Genomic DNA, 25,761 nt, shown 5'->3' with positions numbered 1-25,761 from the left:
GTCGCTCCCAGGCATATCCGACCCTTTCGTTGTAAATGAGATTTGTCTCTTGCGGACACAATGTCCCACCTGTGGGGTGATAAAACTGTTTTTTAGACCAACTCATTCAGATGTTAACAGAGGTGGAAAGGTCTACTTAAGCTTTAGCTTTTATGCTTTTTGATGCTTATTTGTTTTCCAAACCAGCCCTGGAGGATGGGCTTAGCATTTGAAGAAAACATATCTCTGATTTGTCCAACCCCCCTCTGATTTGTGACTTTGATAGCTTTTTTGTGTTCCAGTTAGCAGCTTTAGCAGGGGGGGGTTAGGCACTTTTTGCAACTCAGTGTGCCACTTCATTCTAAATGCGTGCCTGTGTTTGAGAGGAAATAAATAAGTTGTGCTGCTGCTTTTAGATGCCACAGACTTTAGACAAACTTTAAAACTACTAGTGGTTTGCATTAGGTCAGAAGCTGCAAAAAAAAACCCACACTACTTTAAGATGACTGAAGAGCTGTTGGGTAAAAATATCTTAGCTTGCATTAGCACTCAGGCATGCAAGCATGTTAGCATTTTAACGAGAACTCAGAGCTCATATTGTGCACCTCCATATCCTAATAACTCAAAATGAGTAAATCTTTTTATTTTTGAATAAAATGTATTTATCACCCAACCCTCTAGTAGATGCTAAAGTCCTGCAAGCATAGCCACTAACCAGCCTTTAAGAGGGGGGAGACGATCAGATTCAGAATAATGTGAAACAAGAAGCATGCAGCAGAGAAGACACAAAGTCAGTAAATTAAGCTTGTTTGATTTCTTTAGGATATCACAAAGCTGGTGAGTGATTTGTTTAATATCTTTTCATTTCTAGATTTGTTTGGAGAGCGAAGACACAGACATGAACATCAACTTTTCAGCTCATTTCACTGTATCAGATCATTTTACCGTCATTTTTTAAGTCCTGAGAGTTTGCGTAAGTTTAGGCGCCACATGGTCATCTTGATGTTTTGATGTAAACGGTTCTAAGACTCATGAAAAAGCAGGGAAAGAAAATCCTTTGTCTTGTTTCTGTACCATGTGCTAAAACAGAAAGGTGGATGGTTATCACTCCCACTGTGATTGGCCAGGTGTTAGGAGGTGATAAATGAGCCAAGAGAAATGAACTTTTCTTGGTCACCTTTTTCATTCTTTAAAGCTACACTGAAGTTGATTTATTTTGTGTAGACTTTCATTTCTTATCTCTTTGCTGACCCTGTCATGCAGAAGCAAAGTTAGATTCTCTATAAGAAGAAGTCTTTGTGATACATTTTCACTTCTAGATGTATCCAACTCATGTGACTCATCTCCACAGTGAGTAAAAACACAGGCACACATCTGGTCAGTAGATCCCTTTCTCTGACATCGACTTAGTGGACTGGGCTCTTTTGCCAATCAGAACCATTGCTTCTGTTGTGACCGAAAAGCAATGGTTAAGGAGTACTGGGTTTTAAATGTCCCCAGTGAATGAAGGGCTAACAGTTGTTACCTTGTCTACTCTGTGATGTATTGTATTTATTGTAAAAGGTGTTTTAAAGTTTTACATTCCATGGAAGGTAAATACAATGAATTTTCAATTATACATTATCATTTGCATACAAGCATATAAAAAAAAACACTTTAAAAATCTGTAATTTTGTACACATGTAACCAGGCTGGTTAGCTCGGGCTGAAATAGTTTCCTCCTGTTACCAGAGTTTGCTGTTCTATTTTGCACCCACTTATGATGAAGTGATACAGTCTGGTGACCGTGATGATGTGATGACCTTGGACAGCTTCTCCAGTTGGTATTACAGTGTGTCCAGGATTAAAAGTGTATCTGCAGTGTGTTGCAGATCTATGTCTGATTTCTCCAAGGTCCTTATATACAGGCAAATAAAACATGAGGGGCAGATATTATACTTAATTATATGAGTGCCTAAGTACAATAACAGGTAGATTATGTATTAATGTTTAAATAATCTACATACTCTTAAACTACCCGTATGGGCTGGCTGGACATTCAGCCGTCTCAGAGGAAAGTAAGTCCTTAAACCAGAGTTACATTTTTTATTTGTAATTGTGTTAAAAAAAACAACTAGGTATGAAAATTGCTGCTGATGCATCTTAAAGTGAAGAAGGAATGAATTCACACTATTTTTTTGATACAGTCAGAATGACTGTTATGGTCATTCATACTGAAGACTATTCTGTGTTTCTAACTGAAGCCCTGTGTGGACACATCCATTTTCCTTTACTCAGTTTTCCTGTGATCCTGGGGTTAATTGTTTTCTCGATTGATTCATCTCGTTATCTCAGCATAACAATGCAGGTTTTCGTGTGCTGTAGAGTTATTCTATTTTGAGAAAGCGACTGAATTTTATTCCATATGATGAGAAAACAAGCGCTGGTTATCTCAAGATCAAGATCAAAAATAAAAAAATAAATCAAGATCTCAAGAAAAAAAGAGAGAAAATATTATCGTTATCACGAGAAAAAAGAGGAAGGTCAAATGTATGGATGTATGACCTATAAGGGCTTCCATAGTTTTGTCTCATTTATAAATTGACAATGTAATAACATGAACACATAAAGGCTACTACAGCTAATTATGTTTTATAATGTAGTCAATAAATAAATTACGACAGTGAATTACGACAGTAGAAATGACTGACATGGTCATTCTTGCGTTAAGATCAATTAAAAGCGATCACCTGGCCACAGGTATTTTCTGCACGGTCACAGACACACATGCATGCAAGTGAAAGTGGCGATACTTGAAGAGGTTTCACCGCGGGTACCAGATGCTCAGATCGGGATTCTTGTGTTAGTGTGAGCTGCAGCTCTGCTCAGGCTGTGAGGGGAGAGCATCATTGATGAGGAGAGGAGAGAAGAGGAGAAGAGAGCACCTTGCCCTGATCATCTGACGACAGACGGCTCCTCCCCGCTCCCTCCATCCAGTCTCTACACGCAGCAGCGACTCGGACACAACTCTACTCGCGTTTCTGCACACAGGCTCGTCTGCGTGAGCCGGAGACAGAGTCGAGTTATCTACTTTGAATAAACCCGGACTCCGTTCCTCCCCCCTGGTGTCTGCTTTCAAACGAGTCAGTAATGAGAGTGGCCGAGAGCAGAGACGGACGCTTTTCTTCTGTGATGACCAGCAGTGCGCAGAAGTGCGCTCCGTGGTTCAGCACCATCATCATCATCTTCACCATCAGCATCCTCCGCTCCTGAGATCAACCCGAGACCCAAGAGGCGCGCGAAGATCCTCGTCAACCCCCCGGCACGAGGTAAGCAGAGTCTCTCCGTGGATTTCCTCCACTTTGTCTGTGTGAGATACATCTCTCCTGTCTGCAGCTCCTGTGGCTCACTCACATGCTTTTTCATGCGTCCGACAAAAGGATGTTTTATGCTTGTGAAATCACGGGCGATTAATTGATAATTTATTCATCAATAATACATTCATGATTGCATTGCAGCAAGCTGCATCTGACATGTTCCTACATTCATTCATGTGAAAAGAGAGGAGTGTCTTTTCCCAGCAGTTCACGTTTAAATCCTCTCTAATAGAGTATTGATCAAACTAATTAAAATGCTACATCTAATACATTTGCTTTATAAGCTCCCACAAGTACAATCCTCAGTAGATCCTTTGGGCTGTGCCTTTTCAAACTTCACTTTAATGCTTTAATGCATTTTAAGTTTTGGGTATCAGGTATTAGAAAATTAAAATTCATTCATAGAAGTTTTAACTGCTGAGGACTGAAATGTCTCAGAGTGAATCCAGCTGGTGTCAAAGGGCAGACACATTCTACCTCTTTCCTGTTGTAGTCGAGCTGTAGCCGTGATGTAGAGGCATCACCTCTCTTGTATCTGCTATCAGACCTACCTACTGAAATTCCAGCAGCAAGGGATTAACGTCACAGGATGCAAATTGCCACAGGCTGTGCAATTCACCTTTAATTATGTGCATGTGGGTGTTGGCTTACGTGAGCTGGTCTCTTTAGCTGCAGGATGTCTCAAAGGTGTAAGCCGTGTTTGACTGGGACAAGCTCTTCAGTAAGATTCAAATGACCAGCTCTGTTTTTTTTTTCTCCCAGCTGCAGCTAGTTACTCTTCTCACAGTGACTGTACAGGTGCTCATTAGCCCGAGAGATGCTGTTCAGGTTTAGGGTGCTCTCTGAATTTACAGAAGTAAATCCCTATTTTGAATGTCTTTCCGTTCATTTTGAAACCAAAAAGCTCCATAATGCACATTTTAAAGTTATTTTTTTGGTCAATTTTTGCTTTAACTGGGAGAGCTGAAGAGAGAAGCACAATATTGGGAGGAGAGAGTGTCAGAAGACATGCAGCAAAGGGCTGAGGTTGAATATGAACCCACGGCCGCTGCAACCACAACTATAGCGTCTGTACATGAGGCACACAGCATAACCGCTAGGCCATCCGGCACCCCAATTATACATTTTAATAAAAGTCGGAAATGAGTTAAAAGTTAAACGATAAATGTTAAACAATGAATACATCAAAAGTCAGGACTGAAAGGCTTTTGCTATAGAGAATAATGAAATTGGAGGAAAAGTGAGACACAGATGGACAAACAAAAGGCAAAAGGTCAACATGAAAGAGGGGGTCGCCCTCGTTATTTTCATACCCGACTAATCAACATGAATGGGGCTCCTTTTTACCCCTCATTAAACCGGGACAAATACTTGTTTGCTTTCGTTTGGCCGTGAAACAAAGGTCTGAGCAAAGGTGAAGAGAGGTTGAAGACGGTGAACATGATGGGGATTTTCCTGACAGTCGGTGTTCATAAGTCATAAGTTCATAAAAGAAAAACGGTGTTTCATGAACAATTTCCTGTTGTGATGTTTAGTTTGATGAAGTCGGCTCCATCCGAACAAAGAGGGGAGGGGGGGTGAAAGAGACGAACAACAAAACATTTTCTTTTCCTCAAGTTTTTCTAATCAAAAGAAGCAGAAAATAACAAGAGAAGGGGATTAATAAATGATGAGGTTATGTTTGTTGAATTAAAGGAAAACTATTAGCAGAGGCACACAGGGATATTTGTTAAAAATGCAAATTAATTCCAGAGTTTCTCTTTTTTTCACGGGGCTTGGTGTGTTGGTTTGGTTCTCCCTCAGGAGATAAAAGAGCTTTTATGAAAGAGGCAGAGTTTTGCTCGTTATGCTCGATGCAATCTCAAGGCCTTCGTTTGTGCATTCAAGTCAAACTGGAATTAAAAATGCATTTTTTTTCCTCAGAAATCATAATTTATATTGTCTCCTTTGTTTTTGCTCAGTTGTCTTGTCGTCCTGCTGTGCTTGACTCTGGAGGTTGTCATGATACTAGTCCTGCAGTAATGCACACAGTGAAGTGGTTATAAGACTCCTCGTGGCCACATGTTGACAGTTAGGATCTCTAAAATGGATTCACAACAGAACAAAAGCTAATGCTAGTTAGCATTGTTCTTGTCATTATACGAGCAATGGTTGTCATGATACCTGGATTCTAAGCTTCCAGATGATACTCATAAAAATCTGATGATACTGATGCCTAATGTAACCATAGCAACAAAAATAAAAGTCCTATAGTCACCCATTTGTGGGCAAATTCCTATTTTGTCTAATTCCTAACCTGGCATTATTTCGGTATCGAAACATTGGCAGTGTGTATTTGTGCAATTTTTCTGGTTCTCTTGCTGCAACTATTAGTTAACAAATATGACTGACATGTTTTTAAAGATGTTAATTTGTGTTTTTACTAAAGATCATTCAAATAAATGGGATTGTATTGTTTTACAACACGTGTTATCAAAATATAAAACATTTTACTACAATATTAGCACACTATTTTTCACTCCCGACTAAGAGGCCCAAAGCTTCACAGTGACGCTGTAACAACCTCTTTGGGGTCAGTTCTGGATAGTCTTCTTCATACTATTTTTGAGATGTCGTTGAAGCAGCGTGACGTTATAAGAGAGAGCATCAATCTGCTGTCAGCGGTGTTGTACACAAACAAACAAACACAGGACGGTCATTAGGGAAGCCACGGTTTGATTCTGATGTTAAAAAGTAGACGTCGACTTCTTTCTTAGTAACACATTATAGATGTGAAAGTTCAAATGTTGATTAAATAAGTGCTTATTTGAAACATTTTTAGGTGAGATGTTGTCTTTATTGATAGGACAGTTAAAGAGAGGTCAGGAAATGTTGGGAGGAGAGAGTCGGGATGACATGCAGCAGAGGGCCAAAGCCATGAGTCGACCCTGCAGCGGCTGCATCGAGGACTGGAGCCTCTGTTAGTGAGGAGTCTGACTGAGCTAAACCAGGGTCTCAAAGAAACCCAAACCATCATTATTCTCCCAAAAAAAGTTAATAGTTTTACATCTAATATTTAGCAAAAATGTGAAATGTGTCTTTACACTCTTCTTAAAGGAACTAGTCAGGATTTAGTACTGTATTTCAATTGTCTGTTTAGGTCAGTATTCATGTGTTTCTCACTCCCTGTGTGTCTGCTCTTATTATAATAGTTCCCAGGTTTAGTTTCCAGTGTTTTCAACATCCCTTGTGTTTTTTTATTGTAATATTTCCAATTTTAGTCTGTAGTGTTTCCTGTTTTATTTTGTAGTTCTGGCCCACAGTGCTTCTCTATATTTGCTTCTTGCCTTTTGTGTGTTTCTCTCGCCTTTTGGATTGTGTGTCCCGCCCTGATTGTCTTCACCTGTGTCAGTAGTCTCACCTGTGTCTGATTACTGCAGTGTGTATTTAGTCTCTGTGTTCCATCCCTTCGGTGTCAGTATCAAATGTCAAACATTCATCCGGTTGGCGTTAGCTCAGTGTGGATTTCTCAGTGAACATTTGTGGATTTTTGGAAGCTAAACAGAGTAAGCTTTCTTTTTTGACTTTTTGCCTTTTGTTTGTCTAAATACATTTTGTTGTATGACATACCTACATGTTGCTCATCGATCAGGGCTAACTAAACATTTTTAGTTGGCAGGTGTCTTGTTCTCGATATGTGAGGTGAGATTTTATTTGGTACTCACTTTATAAAAAGTGGCACCCTTGTGACTTTTAGTTTCACCACACATACAAAGATTGTGATGCCACTATTTCTGCACATGAACATGACCATCATATTACTTAAAATACATCCAGATTATTTTCTGTGTTGTGCAGCTTTAACAGACATTTATTTTTTACTTCAACTTTGCAAGAAAAATCTGCAGAATCATGACAGCTTGCATTTCCTGACACAAAAGTGAGGAGAATGAAGAATGTCATTAAAGATTCCTTTGTTAGAAACGAACAGGCCACTGACCGTGGGACGGTGTGAAGGAACAGCTTCCACTTGTTACCATAGTGACTGGGTTCAGGAGGACCAGGTAACGTAATCTCCTGGACACCCTGTTAAATAGAAGCAGTCAGCTGTCATCAGCCCGATGATTGACTTTGATGCGAGGTAATGATGGCTCCGTTTGTCTCGGAGCCGCGGGACTCGTTCATTATGCTGAACAGAACACGTGTTCCGTTTTAAACTGAGCTGTCTGACTGAGATGATTCTCACTCCTGCTGGCTCCTTCTTTTGGGATATTTACTCCAAAACGATGAGGTCACCGAATCACAATCACTCACGCAGCATTATGATGGTAATGTCATTCAGAGGCTAATTTGAATGTGAGTGTGTAGAATTGGCTGGCTCCCCTGTGGACTGATTGTTGATCAGACTAACATTTCATATCAGGCCTGCGGGGAAAAATTAGAGGATTAACAACAACTTCATGCTTATTCCCCTACGCATCTTCCAGTCCTCTAAATCCGGTGCGAGCCATTGTTATTTTAAGTAGCTTGGCAATTGAGCATGGAAGCAAGCTCTAATTCTCCCAAGTGTTTGGAGACGGGGAGCGGTAGAAGGAGCCGGCCTTTTGCAGTTACCTCCCCTGCTATTCATTCTCTTTCATGATGTGAAAGTGAGCAACAGAGAGAGGGCTGTGAAGCCGCCTGCCAGGACCTCTTCACTCCATTCCTTGCTTCATACATAATAGATAAGTCACTGTAACTTACAGTACCGGGGCAGAACTAGGCTAGTGCCCAGATTTGCATATTTGTGCCGAATTCCATAATTCATGAGTGTGCAGCAAGCAGCGATGCACTGTGCTAAAAGCCACCGTGGTCCATGTGCTGTGTCTCAGGGCTTGTTATTCGCCATGTGCACCAACAACGGCAAAGTGAGGGAGCTTCGGGCAATTTGCCTTGAAACAGTGAAAAGTGTGTGCATGAAATCAGAGGTGAACACTTCATTAAGCATCCAAAAAACATCTGGTTATGAAAGTGCCTTTAGACCATTTCTACTGTGGAGGCGTGGTCACTCACATTTTGACCGACATCTGCCATGACACATCATAATGGCACATTTGACAGTCAGGGTTGTGCAGCCGTAAAGAGCATGTGTTTGTCTCAGTCAGTAGCCCCGCCATCTAAAATTAGTGATTACAATTGGTCATTGAATGCAACAGTACATCAGGTGCCCCGATGTGCTCTCAATGCAAACGCAGCATTCAACACTGGCAAGGGAAAGCAGACCATCACTGACCTACACTTAACTCGCAGCTAAATATATGTAACCACAGACGACAATTTAACCCATCAATACCTGTCATAAATATTTGGAACATGGACATCATTAACTCAGGCCATACAAAGATGAGCAGCTGCCTGTGATTTTTCTACATTGGGTCTGCAAAAATGAAAGATGTGAGACATTTCCGAGCACAGCCACACCCCATTCAAACCACAAATCTCTAAAGTTTTAACACACCTAAGGCCGGACATGCACCGTTTGAATTAAGTATTGATTGAGCCCTGATTTTTGAGTGACACAACTGATTTTGAAATCTGGCCGAATTTCAGTTTTATTGCATACCAGGTGTAGTGTACATGAGGACACGAGGGTCAATCACAGCCCGATCAACTGCTCCTGGCCGGAGTAATTTCTAGCGATGTTCGAAATGATGGTTATACAAATGTATACACTTCCACAGTGAGGGCAGAGCTGCAAGCTTCTTCCTAGGCTTTAGGGCTTCTTTTCCTGATCGCGCCTGCACAAAATGTCAGCATTTGAAAACACCTTGGCAATGTGTCTTCCCCCTCCTGTCACAAAAGATATGAACAAGAGAAACGTTGGCAGGAAATAGAAATGGACCTCCAGCTAACAGGGAATATTTGTCATCGTTTAGCTTGTGTACTGTTGGCGGCGCTGAATGTGCCTGTGAGAGAGTCGGGAGAGTTCTTTGATTGTGTTTAATTTTGAGCCATGCACATGAGACAACTGATATGCACACAGATCCGATTTCAACTTCCGTATGTGGGAGTATTCAAAGGAATTGTGTGAACACTCATCCAGCGAATCGTACAGTGTGAGCACGTAAATCGTGAGCTTCAGGTGTGCATTGTAAACAATTCTCTCATACATGAGTTGCGATGTGAGTTGACATTTATTCAATCGTCTATACCCAAACTAAATATTAATTATGATGGGATCGGGTTCCTTATTCTTTTTCGATGCTGATTATGGTGTATATATAGAACCCTATATATGACATGCTAAGGAGGCTATAGTGGATTTGGGTTGTCAGTGGCTTTTAAGAGCATCATTGAAGCTGTTGTGGAGCTGCATGTTTGTCATCAAAAGCCTCCGAGTCTGAACTCAGCCTTTGGGAAAGCCTCATTAAAGGCACACAGGATCTGATGACAGAATGAGACAACAGGCTTTTTCCTGCTTCATTTGCTGCCACTCTGAAATAACAGGCCGGGGGAGGTAGCTGGTGAGGAGCGGGGTGAGGGAGGAGACAGCGGAGGGCGCTGACACCTGCTACTGCGTTGATTTCATGGGGCCACTTTTTCATCAAGAGGTTCAAGAAAGCCTGACGCCGCCATCATGGCCAAGTGTTATGAAGTAGATTTATCATTCCTCTTGATGACTAGCTGAGTTATTTATTCATTACCTTTGTTCTCCGCTGCCTCAGACGAGTAGGCACATGCCAGCCACATCGCTCTCTGTGTCATACATCCTGATTTTTTTTTTCTCCTCTCTCTTACACCCATGTCTTGTCAGATTTGTCAGACGGATGGTATCTGCCTTTTCGGAGCGATCGCGACCCTGTCGAGTGAAGTGAGATTTGTTTTGATTCAGATGCCTCCGCCATATGTATCCGTTTACTTTGTGTGGGTGTGTGTGCACTTCTGTTGGTGCTGCAGAAGGATAAGGAACAGACAGTGATGTATAAAATTATCACTTGTTTCTGTTCCTGGAATATGCTGCTCATCTGTCTGCTCGCCCGAGAGCAGAATATTTAAGGAGCATTTTAATGAAATGATTTCCTGGGAAGAAGACCTTTTTCCATTAACGTGGAGATATTAAGATTATCAGGGATGTGCAGGGACATCATTTTAAGAAGGATTTATGAACTTATTGCATATTGAAAGGAGTCACATTACCTGCTGGATCCTCATTAAAAAAAGATCAAGTGTTTTGTAAGTCTTTAGAAAGGAAACCACTGGTAGGGCAACATTATTCACCTCTACTTTTTCACTCTTTAGTCTGCTCTTCTCTTCTCTTTGCACATCACTGGTAGTCATTTAAAAGGAGCAGATGAATACTCGTGAGAAGAAAATGTCACACAATGGTCGGCCCTCTTGGATCGCGTTCCTATTCGTCACCAGAAGCAACATTTGACATTCGTTCTTAAAACGTTTGTCTAAATATAAAAATGTGATCTTTAGAGACATTGATTTTAGGTTTACTGAAGGAAGGTCAGACATCTTACAAAGTCAGCGCGGAGACGGTCTGTGCTTTGATTTCCAAGTTAGAATAAAATAAGTCTCAGTGTCCTTCAGAACCACATCTTTAGTCCTCGTTCTCCTCTCAACAGAAGTTTATATCTTTAACCAAGAGGTCTAACAGGTCTTTTACATGTAAAAACAATACTGCAATAATATTAAACTGAGACTAGATTCTGGTATAGGTACACATCAGTCTGCAGAGAAAGCCATCTGGTGTTAATGGTGCCTCCGTCATGCTTACTGACGGAGGGTCCAGCAGCCTCCTCTTCAGGCTGAGCAGGGAGCTGTCCGTGGTGCTGAATGAGACTGTTCATCTTGGTTTGCAGAAGAGAGAAAAGCCCAGAAAAACACTTTTCTTTTCCGCAACTGAAAGGAGAACACTCTTGTCGGAAAGTTTGAAATTGAACTTTGAAATATGTTTTTTCCTCTGCCTACAATTTATTTTTCGTGCCTCTTGGCCTCAGACACAGAGATTATACATAGGGTAGTATGTATGTTAAAAAATCTGGGCTTAAAAATAGTCAAACTACGGCAGCACTTTTAACAGCATGGACATTTTGAAATGCAGTGATTATGTGATCAGTAGCCTCACAACCAGATCAATGTTTGTGACATCATTGGTCCTCTGGAGCACTACAGGGGTATCCAATCATTCTTTAGAATTTAAACAAAATCGGTCGTCTAAAACTCCTCTAATTATTATTCTACAAAAAGTGTAAATCCAAGTGTAGTGAAATAAATAACTTTAAATAATAAATAATGATAAAAATTTATTAATAAGTAAATTTAATATTCCAGTGTTCTACCCATAGACAAAACTACATACATACTTTGAAATTGAATTTTAAAACACATGCTCACTTGTTGAAAAATGTGGCGCACAGGTGGAAATATAAGGTTTTGCATAATGTGACATTCATTTGGTAACTGCTGTAAATTTTCATAGTTGCATCATTAAGCATGCATTTGCTTAGAGAGACAGCTGTTAAAATATAATGGGAGAGATGCATGTAAAAGAAAGCAAATAAAGGTGCTGAAAAACAGTGTTAGTAAGGATACACGCTCGAGTGGGATTTATACAAGCAGCAACCTTAAGGGTTAAAAATGAAGTATAAAAAACTGCAGTTCCATGAGTGTCCACTCAAAGCCCTATTGTCACTCTTATTTGAATACCAATTTTTTACAGCAGAAATGAACATGTTCACTGCTGGTTCAACAAACAAGAGTTATGCATATTTAGGGGCATGGCTGATCTGAAAGACAGACAGGGAATTTTGTCTTGAGACCCTCCTCAGCTCCACAAATTTTATACAATCTATGGATTTATGTCACTGAGTTGCAGCTCTCCAGTGTTTTCTGTTGTTGTTGAGGGATTAAGCCAACATGGAGCCAGTGCACATCATGAAGTGTTCCTTACAGTTACAATGCTGATATTTAAATAAGACAATGATGGTGCAGCACTGGATTACCAAGCGGCAACCTCCGGTCTTGGAGGAAAAATGAAGCCATTGCAGAAGTGCAAAATCCTGCAGTTCATCGAGTGTCCACCTGAGGCTCACTGCAGGAACACAGGAAGTCACAAACAGAAACAGGCAAAAAAACAGTTTTTACATCATAAATTAACATGTTTACAGCCTGGTGCAAAAAAACAAATAGGTCTGATTAGTTATTGTCATCACTGACACACAAAGTATGGGGGGGTGATTTTTTTTGTTTGTTTTATAAATGGCTCCATTTTGATTTTATAAACGATAGGTGTTATCCATAGTTATGCACGTAGCTGAGATGATTAACAGGTTGACGCGATGTAACGGTTTGTCAGGAAGCTTAAAGCCCCCTGCAGGAACAGATGGCTGACGTCACTCAGGCTTTGTCTATTAATATGTACAGTCGATGGATATACCAATTTTTACAGATGTTAGTCCTACAAAATGTTTTTTTAATCTAAGTGGATGCTTTAAGATTAGAAAGCAGTACATTAAATATAATAATCGTTTTATTCAATATACAATGTTGTACTACTCAAACATTTCGTACAGTTATTTAGCACATCAGTATTCTGCTGCTGTGGTGTTTTTAGAAATTAGCATTTTTCAGTTTGTCTAATTTCCAAAGTCTCGGATATTTAGTGTGTGATTTTTTTTATTTTTTTGTTCAGATTTTCTTTTATCAGTCTGCAGCGTTCAGTGTTTGAGACTGTAGTTTTGTTTTTTAAATCTTCACTTGTGTAAACACAATTAGCACTGTTCCACTAATGAAACCATGATTTGAAATATGATCGCCTCTGCCCCCATTTTTTGTCTTTGTTGTATTTCTCTCCATTTCACTTGATATCATATTTGTTTTTTGGTCTAATCTCGTAATTAAATCATTTGTTGTTTCGACTGATCTTCACTGTGTGTAGCAGCTGTTCAGCCGTTTATCATTAAGTGGTTATTGTTTGACCAGTTTATAATTATGAGCAGTGCTAATTTGGGTTTAAGAGGATAATGAGGACATTTTCAAATGTGCTGTTTAAAAAAAAAAAAAAAAAAAAAATCATGGACACAAGTGAGCCAAAAAGAAGCCACTGTATCTCTAAAACTGTGATTCAACAAAGGGACATGAAAGAACCCACAGCGGCTTAATCTGTTTTCAAAGATTGGCATTGAAGGGCTTGTTTTTCTCTCTCTGTTGTTTCTAATATTCATAAGTTAAAGAGCATCATTTATTTGCAGTGCATTTTGTTCAATTCTGTGCTGCAGAATAAATGTATCACTGTAAATAAACCCACTTGCCAGCCATCATTTTAGCTCCATCAGGTAAATATTTTATATATGCAAAACATGTTCAATTTATGTGTGCCTATTGTGTTATTGAAAACCCTTCTGCTGCAGGGGTTTGTAGACAAACCAAGCGGCAAACACCAGTGTTGGAGCATTAAGCCAATGCGGGAGAGCAAAATCCTGCAGTTTGTCCAGTGTCCACTTGAGGCTGGCTGCAGGAACACAGGAAGTCACAAACACACCCTTATTCAAAAGAGCCGTTTTACAATATAAATTAACATGTTTACAGTCTGGTAAAAAAAAAGAAAACGCTATTGGTCAGATTAGTTATTGTCCCCTGACACACATTGTATGGGGGGGGGGATTTGTTTTTTTATGATGCATCCATTTTGATTTTATGAAGGATAAGCGTAATTCACAATAAGGCGCATAGCTGCCTGATTGACAGGTGTGTGTGAAGTAACAGTTTGTCAAGATACTTAAAACCCGCCTCAGCTCCAGCTCTCAGTCTGTCGTTAGGTTGACTGAAAGTTAGGCTGAGACAGCATTTCCAACATGGCGGCTGCTGCTAATGCGCCTCGAGAGCCCCTTGCAGGAACAGATAGGTGACATCACTCAGGCTCCGCCCACTCATATTTACAGTCTCTAGAACACAAGTTGCAGTGATCATCGTTCAGTACACTTCCACATCATGGTTTGAGAATCTTCATATTTTTGAGGGTAGTTTCTGTATTAGATAGATTAGTTTCTGAAACTAATCTTCACATTTCTTCAGATCTTTTCTGTCTGTGAGAGTGATAAGTATTGTCCCAGTTATCGGTGATAACTCCGGGCTGCAGCTCAACCCAGTAAAGATGGCTGATTTTCTGTCCTCACCTCAGAATGAGTTTTCATCACACACCGTCCTCTTTACATCATATCCCCATAATAAACTGCAATGGGATTACAAGTGTGGGCTGCGATCCGCTCCACAGGTCTGCAGCACAGTACGGATTAGGTACGCTATTTGATGTCTGCGTCTGAGGCTCCAAAGGACAAATTACCATCCTCGTTTCATCACCGTATGTACAAGTACAGAGAAGGTGGTTCTGCTTATTGTACGAGATGGGAGAGGGAGAGAGGAGGGAGAGAGAGGGAGAGAGAGAGACACACACACAGCTCAAGTTGTGGAAGTTTGAGCGTTATTTAAAGCTGCAACATTCAGGGGATCGCTTCATTTGTCGATGGATAGAAAATAAATTAACATAAACCCTTTCAATACTGGATTAGTTCTTTAATTTATCCATGCTTTACTAAATGTTTACTGGCTCCATGTCCTCAAATGTGAATCCATCCAGTTGTTTCAGACTTTTCATGGAAGTTTAATCGATATTATCGGCTTTCTGGCTGTTGCTCGAGACATTTCCAAAATCTTGAGCTTTGGGCGAATACATTGGTCAATATTTCTTGACATTTCCTAGAGACATAATAAATTAATAACCATCAAAATATGCAAACATTGATTTTTCTTTAGTTCTCTGTAAACCCTCATGAAAGCTTGAACCTAAATCAAGTTAAAGTGTATTAGATAACTGTGCATTTAACAATGATTGATTGATTGATTGATTGATGATGAATTAGAGAAGCATGATTGACCCAGCCTCTTCAAACATACATACAGCAGTCCGTTTTTGTGTAGGTTTCATCCTGTCAGTGTAAGGGGAAGGATTCTCCAATATGTAAACATCACCGGAGTCAAGTTCTGGCACGGACTTTGATGTGTTCAGCGATTGATATAATGTCAAGTGTGCTGTTAAAGGGTCCTAAGTGCCCAAAACTTGCAGTTTACCCTCACATCTGTTTTTTTCAGCAGTTTTTAGTTGATGTTAATATGCGTCCATTTAAAGAAAGATGAAACATTAATCAGCCTGTGCTGCAGTTCCACAGAGTGTCCAATAGGGGCTTCCATTTTCCTGAGCTCTTTTTGACCTCCAGCCTCTGCACCGTTCATGAAACTACGAGTATCTTCAATGTTCTTCACGTCTTTTACTCAAAGACCTCTTAGTGCACCCTCCACCTATCTACTCAGTCCTACTCTGTCAGTCCTAGTTCCTGTCAAGCGGTTCAGAGGCACGTGAGTTGAGGTCGTAGTATCGAGTTTGTCTCGGTTGCAAGTAATCCGTTATTTTTAGACTTTTTCTCTCGGGTATTCTATAGGGCAGTGGTTCTCAACTCGTCTAGCCTCAGGACCCACCAACAACTCCTCCCTGAAAAAAGCAACCCAAACCTCTGATATTTTTCAACCAATCAGATTTGTTTAATTCAATATGGTGCAGTTTGCAGCTTCCATCAATTGTTTAGTACCTCAGACGGTACAAAACTAACACGTCTGAAAAAGCGCTTGACACTGATAACACTTCCGCGACCCTTTTTTGGGTCTCTAACCACCAGTTGAGAACCCCTGCTATAGGGTATGTTTGTTTTTTGAAGAGATACTTTGTCTTGTATTCTGCTCGGAGTAGTTTGTGTAGCTGTATGTGTACATTAATTATTCCTAGCGCAACAGATGCAGTGGCATGAAGCCGTGATTTAATGCAAGAAGCAGTCCACATGGGAAAACTCGTTGCCCTGCAAATTAAACCATTACCTCCCCAGTCGGAGTTAAATATGGAGAAATGACTCATTTAATGTCTGATTACTGCCTAATACAGTCGTCCAGACGATTGTGACCACTCATTCCCGCGAGTAAATCCTGCTCCTTCGTGACAATTGCTCGTCAGGGTCACAGTGAAGTATTTATTAAAAGATGCAGGCTAAGAACACAAAAGAATTCATCTGTTCGGACTCATTACGACACAGTTCTCCGGTCCGAAGATTCGTCTTCATTATCCAGCAAAGCACCAGGCAGATAACACCGCCTCATTTGCTTTCCGAGCCTCATTTTTCCCTGAACGATAATGCAGTTTCTCTTTTGTGTTGCCGTGGTGCAGACAAGCACGCCGTTTTTCAATATGCACGCAGGATTACAAAGGTTAATCATCAATTTAAAGCTAATCTTTGTTAAATACCAATAGAGGCATGGTGTGTGCTCGAGACAGATATAATCAGGCAAACCCCCAAACAATCCTCCATCTAAATGAAGTGAAAGATGGTTAATCTCGGCTTGGCGGCGGGGGTTGATGAGCCGGGAAAGGGAGAGGATTGCATCACACTTCTCCACTAATGTTCAGATTTAAGCGAAAAAGTCGCCGTCGTGTCTTTTGGAATAACTTCGGCAACTATTCCACTCAGATTAAGAGGGTTCCATGCAAAGGCACATTCATGCAAAGCTTTAAAAGTCCTTGGGAGAAAATGTAAAGAAGCTGTATTGCTTCATTGTTGCCATGGAGTTGAGATAATTATGGAGTTTTAAAATTATGCAATGAAGGACAAGATTCCCCCTCCCCTCCTCCGTGTCTGGGAAAATGAGTAATTAATTTTCTCCCTTTTTTCTCTGTTAATATGCAGTGGACTGGGAACACAGGATCCAGTCATTATCTTGTCAGCTCTGGTGAAACATGTCTGCCAAGTTGGCTAATTAAAATAAGAGCTGGTTTGCCTCCATGCTACCCTGTTCATATTTGTCAAAGGTGTCACTTTATGATATCGGAACAGACTTGTGTAACCGGAGCCTGGAACATTTTGTCCTTTCGAGTGAAACGTTTAGCTTCTTTTGGTTTTAAAAGTAAAGGAAATACAGGTTATTTTTGTGAATCTTGTATGATAGGTTCGGGGGGAAACATGTTGCTTTTCTTATTAACCTACGCCACTGAAATCTCTTGTGCAGGAATTTACAATAATGGGAAATAGAATCCGCTCACCTTAATGGCTGAGGCAGTAATTCGATTGACAAGGTAGACTCCTTTAATAAAGATAAGCCCTGAAGAAAATCAATAACCTGAACTAATTTCCAAAAGGACTCAGACGTGTCTAGACAAACTGGGCTGTCACACAAAAACCAAACAAGCCTCCCAAACACATTTTTTAAAGCTGTTTGTCATCGATATTACTTTGAGAACAAAGCAGGATTTTTTTTTTATCTTTGCGACAAGACAAGCAGACCAACAAGCCGGCCTGTAGATGTCCTTTCTCACATTCTTTTTATCCCCCCATTAGGCCTGTGATCCCGGCTCCAAAAACTTCTCTAATTAAGAATTCGTCTTCGGCAAATTCCCCCATAAAACGGGCCTCGCTGCAGACCATGGGGCGATAAAAGGAGTTATTGGGCCTGCGACCTCCTCTGCCTCTTATCTCCCATAAACACTTCAGTTGGCTTTACAGGGCCACGGAGGCGGCAGAACGAGCAATAAGCCAAAGGGGAACAGTGGGGGACTGATGACTTATTCATGAGTAACGGCAAAACAAGACGGCACAGACGAAATTGACAGTGAGACGTCCTACACAACTACTCGCATGAGTTCTGATAAGACTTCTAACGGGAGGCGATTCATCTTCAGCCTAGGTTTTGTTTCTATATCCACCATAAGCTTTAAAGATAAATCATGGATGACTTCAAACCTCTAAAAATGGATCTCCCTCCCTGTTTTTTACATCAGTGTCCTAAAATAGACCTGATATGTTATAGTGAGTGCCTTCTTTTTTTTCCAGCCAAAAGCAAAGACCTCTGTTGTGTATATCCCCATGTTGTACATTTTTTTTTTATAATATCTCATCATACAAAACATTCAAACTCGAGGGCTGCTGCAAAATGTCAAATGGGAGATGCCTTTATTCATGACTGAATTTAATCCGCCCATCCATTACGTCTACTGGAGCCCATAACTAGTTGTTGCTGGAGGGGGAGGGGCTTGGTTACACCTGTATAGGTACAACAAATAGTCACACTTAAATTCACACATATTCAGAGCAGTGCCACTTGATGCATGATTCTCTTGGGGGATTCTCTTAGTTTGTTAGCTTCATGTGCACACATATTGGAAATGACCATTAATGCGCTAACAGAATTAGCATCTCGATCCTGGTAATTGCAACTTAAGAAACTCTATTAATGGCTTGTTTCTTGAGTTGTTGTAGCACGACAGGTGTGTCATTGGTCAAAAGACGGCATCCTGTGGGTTTTAATTAAGAATTTCAAATGATCAGCAAATCAATGAGGCATGCAATGACACCTGTCAATCATTAACAGTGCAGAAGTGAATGGAACAGGACGCTACACTGCTTTGGCTGTAAAAACACAAGTGCCTCTGTAGCTTCCACCAACATTTAAAAAAACAACAAGTCATTTGGAAAACAATAATTTTCCTATCTTTATTGTATTAGAAAGGGAGAGCTTAGTCCTGCTAACCCATGTATACCAGGTGTCCCTGATTTAGAGTCATTTCTATTTACAGATTTTACATAAAAATGTATAATCTGTTCACTTGGAAAGTTGTTTTTGACTCAGTGTTTTGAGCCAAATTTGAATTCCGTTTCTTTTAATTATGACAAATGTCAACACTTTGGCTTCATATTATGGTTTATTGTCATACATAACTTTTATCTTACCTTGCTTGGATTTGGATGAAGCATTTGGAGACTATTTTCTATTGCAGAGTTCAAAGCGGTAAAGAAATACAGATTAATAGTGCACACTCATTAGCTTTAGAGCAGCCCCAGCATTAGCTGGTGGGTTTACCATCACAGCACTAGATACAAAGCTCTGCTCTGCTATGAAAGTTACCCTGCTGAAATGATGTGGTGTTTTATTCCCTCTATCTTCTTAACCTGATTCTGTCACACACCCGGCGCTGCACATGCAGGGATATTGTCATTAAGATGCAGACAGGTCTTTTCAGCTATTCAAATACGCTGAATTTCTTCACATGCACATCTTACCAACAAGCCCTGTTTTTTTCTTTTCATATGCATTAAATTCTGTTCAAGTAAGTGATTGTTCTTTTCCTCACACCTCATCTCAGTTTGTGCATGCTCCAGTGATTTAAACTGATGGCTAATCCCACCTTGCTATGCAGGCTGAACACAGGGAGTGCACGCTAGGATTGCATTCAAACCGCTCGCTTGTCTTGTGTTTGCCAGCAAAAAAAAAACAAGAGGAGAAAGTCTAAAGTAACAGAGAGTGCCAATACTTGCGGTTAGCCTTCCTTGAAATGCTGGTAAACAGAGTGGGAGCTCAGCTTGAAAGCAGATGTAAAAACCAGCTGGCACCAGAGTTTTCATTTCCTTTCAGGCCGACTACAATTTTGTACCCTGAGGTAAGGCTCAATATAGATGCCCGGTGCTTTATAGGTAATGATGTGGAGCTGTGTGAAGGCAAATGCTGTAAACAATGTAATGACAGAGCGCTGGATAGTGGCATGGAGCTCTGATGGTTTACATCCTTCCCCCCGCCTCTGCCCAGTCAGACCTGTGAAGCTCTCGTTGCCAGAGAGGCAGAGGCTCGGTATCAGGAAAAGGAGCTGCAGATTGTTATTATAGATAAACACTTCCCTTATGCTTGAGTTTACCCTGGAAGTATGAAATTACAATGATGTTGCTCAAAAATGGGCACAGAGGCATCTGATGTTATATGTGAGGTATGCACAGTCACCCGCTTATAGCATCTTGGCAAATGATGCTGAGCAGTTTGTGTCCAGTTAATGGTCATATTTATATGAAAGGCTCACAGATAGTATCAGCACCCGCTGACCACAGATATAACTGCTGCCATTCATGTTGTATATGAAAGCTTAGAATATATAATTAAGGTGTCATTATGGTGTCGGCACTGTCTGCAGCACAAGTAGAAGGACATCACAGCTGAGCAGACAACAACGATATAATGTATAAAACATGGACGTAGTGTCAGATACATCACTATTGGTTTCTGCAGCGTAGTTTTGAAACCCAACAATGAGGGTCGCCATATTGGAAATGCTTTTGGTCAACCAAGACACAGGTAAAGGGGTAAACTGAGGCAGTTCTTAAGCCTCCTGGCAAACAGCTACAACACATCCATCCCTATGCATAAGTCTGTGAATTCTGACACTTTTGCAGCCATCCTCAAGTGGACACTCAAGGAACTGCAGTTTTTAGTATCACCTCTTAGGCTTCCAACACCAGAGGCATATTAAAATGTAAAATGATGATACATATTCTTTGACAAAGTCATTTATTTTAATGAAGCAGGTGTGCGAGTACCTTTTGCATAGACATATTAATTTATAGAGGCCCAGTCATCATCTTAAAGCTCTGTTGTCATTCTAGGAAAACTGTCACTATATACCATAAAAGTAATCAGTCATTATTTCTCTAAGACCAGGATTAAAAAAAACTAAAAATCAAATTCTCAAACGATTTAGGCTTCTTGTATTTTCAACTTTAGAGATAAAGTCAAGCTCTACATTTAATGGTTAGGTGGTGAGCACAAAATGAAAAAAATATTTATTTAGCAGTTTTATTTATCAAAAATGGCAAACATTTCCAGGTCTAGGTGTTTCAATGAAAAGATTTTCTGGGAGCCTGTGGCTGTCTGGATAACTGCTATCAAATATCCTTTGCCAAGACTTCCTTTTCTGTTCACTGGTCATGGTCTACAGTCTGACCAGTCACTGAGACAAGCGACAGGAGCAGGAGCCTTATTCAGACGCCTCTGTGACATGTCGCCTTCAATATGAATGTCACAGAGTTGTAAAGGGGGGACCAAGTCATCCCACTTTTGTACCGCTGTGTGAGAGGTAGTAACAGAGGCGTTACAGAAGCAAGACAAGATCACTGTAAGATGGTGAAAGCCAGCGGAGGAGAACAACGCTTTGTTTGTGTGAATGTAAGAGTGTGTGTATGTGGAGCCCCCATTGTTTCTTTACATGTTATGCTTCCACAACACTGTAACACAAAAGGAAATCACAGACTGGGACTCCAGTATTATGCTATTGAGGAATCAATATGGAAGAACTAAGACGTGATGATGGCGGCGTCAATAAGCTATTGCAGAATCCTGAAAAAAAGGCTAGAGACTGTGTTTAGGACTAGATTGGTATCTGCTGTTATTCATACACACGTCTTAATAGACTGATTAAATGCTGAATGTTGTCAAATGAAAGCCAACAGGTTCCAGGATTGCATTTTGCCTCATTAGCTCTCCACACAGACTGCTAACCTGCATAAAACCTTATCCGGCTCATACACGATTTGTTGCTACAACTCAAACTTCAAATAGAAACCAGAAGGCTTCTGACACCAAACATCTCACCCATCGTCTTCAGATTCCGCACTCGTGCAGAAATCTGTTTATAGAAATGATTTCAGACAAACTGTAAAACCATCCTTCATCAAACTCTGGAAGTGTCGGATACAAACCCGACTCATTAAAATAATGACTTAGCAACTTTCAGACTTCTGCCCTGATAAATGAGTCGGCCACCTCGACCCACGCAGTCCGATGCCTGTGATCATGTTCCAATCAATGAGCAGCATGTGAAGCGACAACTTGAATTACTTATGCAGATGAAGAAGCTCGATACTGTGAAAGTTCCAGTTCAAGGTCGTCCGCTGCGGCTAAACGACATTTCCAGAAATGTGTTCCTGTCAGTGTCAGTGTGATCCTCCTTTATCTCTGATCTGCATATCACAGTTACGCTCTGCTGATTTGTCATTCACACGTACTGCACAAAAACAAATGAAGCTCATTCTGGCTGCACATGTGACACGTCATGTACACTGGAGGTCAACTGCTTCCTGACTTCCTCCAAGAGCTTGATTTTTGGAGTTAAGACATTTTACAATAATCCTACTTAGACCTTAACTCTTGTTTTATATGCTTATTTACTTTCTCAGTGACATCTGTGATTAGTAGGACTTCTTAAAAAACAGTTACTTAATGATCAGTTTTTAATTACACTTTAAACATTGCACAAACAAAAAAATTTTCCCGCTCTCGTCAGGTACTCGTTAGGTATGTTTACATTTGTATGCTGTATACTACTAACATTAGTGTGCACTGGTAAATTATAACCATGTAATATTATTAGGTTTTGTACACTTTGTGTCTGTGGATTGGCTGTAGAACGATCAACCTCTGGTGTTGAAAAATGAAGCCGATGCTGAAGTATAAACTCCTGTACTTCCTTGAGTGTCCACTAGAAGTCCCATACACACCCATTCAAAAAGCCTGTTATTACAGCAGAAAATACGATGTTTACAGCCTGGTTCACAAAAAAATAAATAAGTCTGACAAGCTAATTTCTTGAAGAAAAAAAAAGTGGAGGAAATGTAAGACCAAAACAACTGTTGGTATAAACGGTTGTCTCTCTTTTTAATCTTATTTCTTGATCTGCACACACTGTACGGCCAGTGAATCTTTTGATAACTCATTCATTTTAATTTCGTGAAGGATAAGTGTTATTCACAATAAGGTGCTTTAGCTCATCTGATTGACAGACGGGCGCGATTTAGCAGTTCGTCAAGAGGCTTAAAACCCACCTCAGCTCCAGCTCTCAGCCTGTCTTTAGGTTGACAGGTGACCTTGATTTAAATTGGTGAGCATGTAATTAGAGTAATCTGTATTTACAGATTCTTCTTTACACTTGGAGAACTGTTTTTGACTCAAATGTTTTTTTTGTGTTTATGGATCCAAATCTGATAAAATCCTCACTTTCCCCGCCCCTCACGTCCTGTTTCACCATCACGTGTCTGTGAGTCAGAGAGAGCAGGAGACAAGACGCGCCAATAAAACATCGGAAAAACAGGATTCTGCCATTTATGTCAAGTGATGATATGCATCTCAAACTGGATTTGGACCAAAGAAAATCTTTATTTCTTTGGGACAGTTCCTTTGGTTCTTCTATTATGCCTCTACACACAGAATCAGGGAGTGGGCGGGGCCATCTCTCGTCCCCGGTGTGGTTGCAGGGCCAACAGTTGGAGAGGGAGGAGCTCACCTGGAAAATTTGAAACCTATGAAACATGTTTGAGCCTCTGAGTGAAACATAAAGAAGCTGCAGGAAGCGTTGCCCTGTCCATGTGAACACAGAGCGGTGAACAACAAACCGAGAGGGAGTTTCCCTTCCCTCTGTTTTAGTCCATCATTACTTCCCAATACATTTACTTTACAATTACACCTTCAAAACTAAATGTTCTCAATGAAAACGAAATGCCAAACCTTCTAAATGTTTTGATTTTTCATAATGAAATTGTGATCCAACACATTCCTCTGTTTACTTTCTGAGTCATTGTTCAGAGTCTGACAACAAAACAGATCCCTCGCTGGATAATGCCAGGCTTTGAAATACACTTCAGCAAACACAGCTTTTATAAGAGGCGACAGCTATGTGGTAGTAGTTTAGTCTCTTTGGCAACATAGTAAATATATCACCAATTTTGTAAGCAGGAAAGTTGCTACAGTCAAGTCAGTTCAAAGGTACAGTAGGCTGTGCTCTTTGGCAACAGTGAGATTATGAACCTTTTGCCCAGACTACAACAACAGATCTCATAGTAACTAAGTATGTATCTGTTTCTGCTTATAAAAGACAATTTAATGTTTCTACAATCAAAATATAGGAGTTTATTTACTGTTGACTTGAAAGCACCTGAGGCTGAGCTCTCAGCATGGGTGTCATAGCGGGGGGAGAATCGGGACTGACTATCCAGTGCCCAAGTGCAGGGCGGGGCCATGATTGGGTCTGACGTTACAGGTTGCACAGACTTGTCCACTAGTGGACTTTACAGCTGTGTGATGACACTTTATGCCCGATGTTGCCTAATGGTTCATCAGGATAGAAAATCTAAAACTGTGGCTATGACAAGGGAGTGGTCAAAAACACTGTTTACCCCGTTTTTTCTTTTCCAAGTGGATCTATTTTCTTTGCATTCATTTTGCAGACTTTATTGCATTTGATGCAACCTGCTGTTTCTTTATGTTTCCAGCAGATATGCATTGAGTTTTGCAAATAAATATTTTTGCTGGTTGCAAAGCATTCCCTTCTTCTGTGGTTTAATCGATAACTTCATCAGCAACCAATCGACATCTACTCAACTATAGTTACATGATTGTCGATTTACAAAAATCTAAAGTCGTGCAACCCTAATCTGAGATAAATAATTTTAGTTTGGATTAGTTTCTCTGGCAAAACTGGCTAAATAAGTGAATACGATTCTAACCCTTTGTAACTCTAAAAATTAAAAACAACAACTTTCAGATGCTTTAAAAATATTGAAATGCCAAAAGATATGCAAATATCACATCGTTAATTCAATGATATTGTTGAATTTAAACTGCTGTAGAGTTTTTTTTTAAGGTTGTAACTCAAAGTTATAGTTATTCAAAGTGGTCATGATACCAGAATTGATGATATCTGTAAAAATTGAACTTTATTAACACCTGTTTTAAAACCACAGCAACAAGAATGGAAGTCATATGCACTCTCTATATATAATTTCTTGTTTTTAATTACCCCCAAAAATGCAGGCAAACTCCAAACACACTAAACTCTGAAATTTAGAATTAAGTGTGTTGGGAGTTGCCTGCATTTTGCGTGAGAGACGTTGCCGATATATTTGTACCATTTAGACTCTAAATACAATGTGTGCTTCATAGTATTGAAGGACAAAAACTTTGACGACCGACCATCGTGTGGTAATAGCATTACCTTGACTGAGGCTGTGGTTGATATCTGTTCACAGGGCCTAGAAATGTTGGCGACGGGGTGGCCTGGAGTTAAACTGAATCAAATATTTGGTGTAGCAACCCAAAATGTAATCACCTCCTATGAGGACGCAGGGTTGTGCGAGGACTCTATAATGTTTCCGCCTCTCCTCATCTGCCCTCTGTGTCTCTGACTCCATAGTGTTTGTTTGCTGCATGTGTGCCGGTGTTACTCCAAACCCCGGCTCTGACACATCTAACAGTGTAATACTCCCCCACTCTGATGTGAGCAAACACAGGTCAGCCCTGTGGGAAACTGCTTTAAGTTGAATGAATTATTATCAGCCCGCTAACTGCAGCCTGCTGTTGAATCACTTCAGTGTTTGGCAGACGGCAGCACATCACAGAAGGTCCAAACACTGAACCTCCAGTTCTGCAGTGCTGAATACATATTTACTATGGCAGGGAAAAAAAACACTGGCAGATCTGCCTTCCAATGGGATGCCAGGAGAAGTTTGCCAAGTGATGTGGAAGTGCACACACCAGCTGTAGTTTTGGGAAATAA

The 25,761-nt window shown here is 40.4% G+C and overlaps 1 protein-coding gene across 1 annotated transcript in view; it reads left to right on the top strand.

Moving 5' to 3' along the window:
- The first annotated feature begins 2,875 nt into the window (after nt 1–2,875).
- Nucleotides 2,876–25,761, top strand: part of hs3st1l1 (heparan sulfate (glucosamine) 3-O-sulfotransferase 1-like1) — a 36,343-nt gene continuing 13,457 nt past the window's right edge. Inside the window, exon 1 of the mRNA XM_061040716.1 lies at nt 2,876–3,287. The gene's annotated coding sequence lies outside the window, so the exon portion shown is untranslated. The remainder of the gene's footprint in view (nt 3,288–25,761) is intronic.

Source organism: Labrus mixtus, chromosome 6 (assembly GCF_963584025.1).
Source record: "Labrus mixtus chromosome 6, fLabMix1.1, whole genome shotgun sequence".
NCBI classification, from domain to species: domain Eukaryota; kingdom Metazoa; phylum Chordata; class Actinopteri; order Labriformes; family Labridae; genus Labrus; species Labrus mixtus.
Note: the sequence above shows the minus strand (reverse complement) of the source record. Positions and strands in the feature narration are given on the sequence as shown.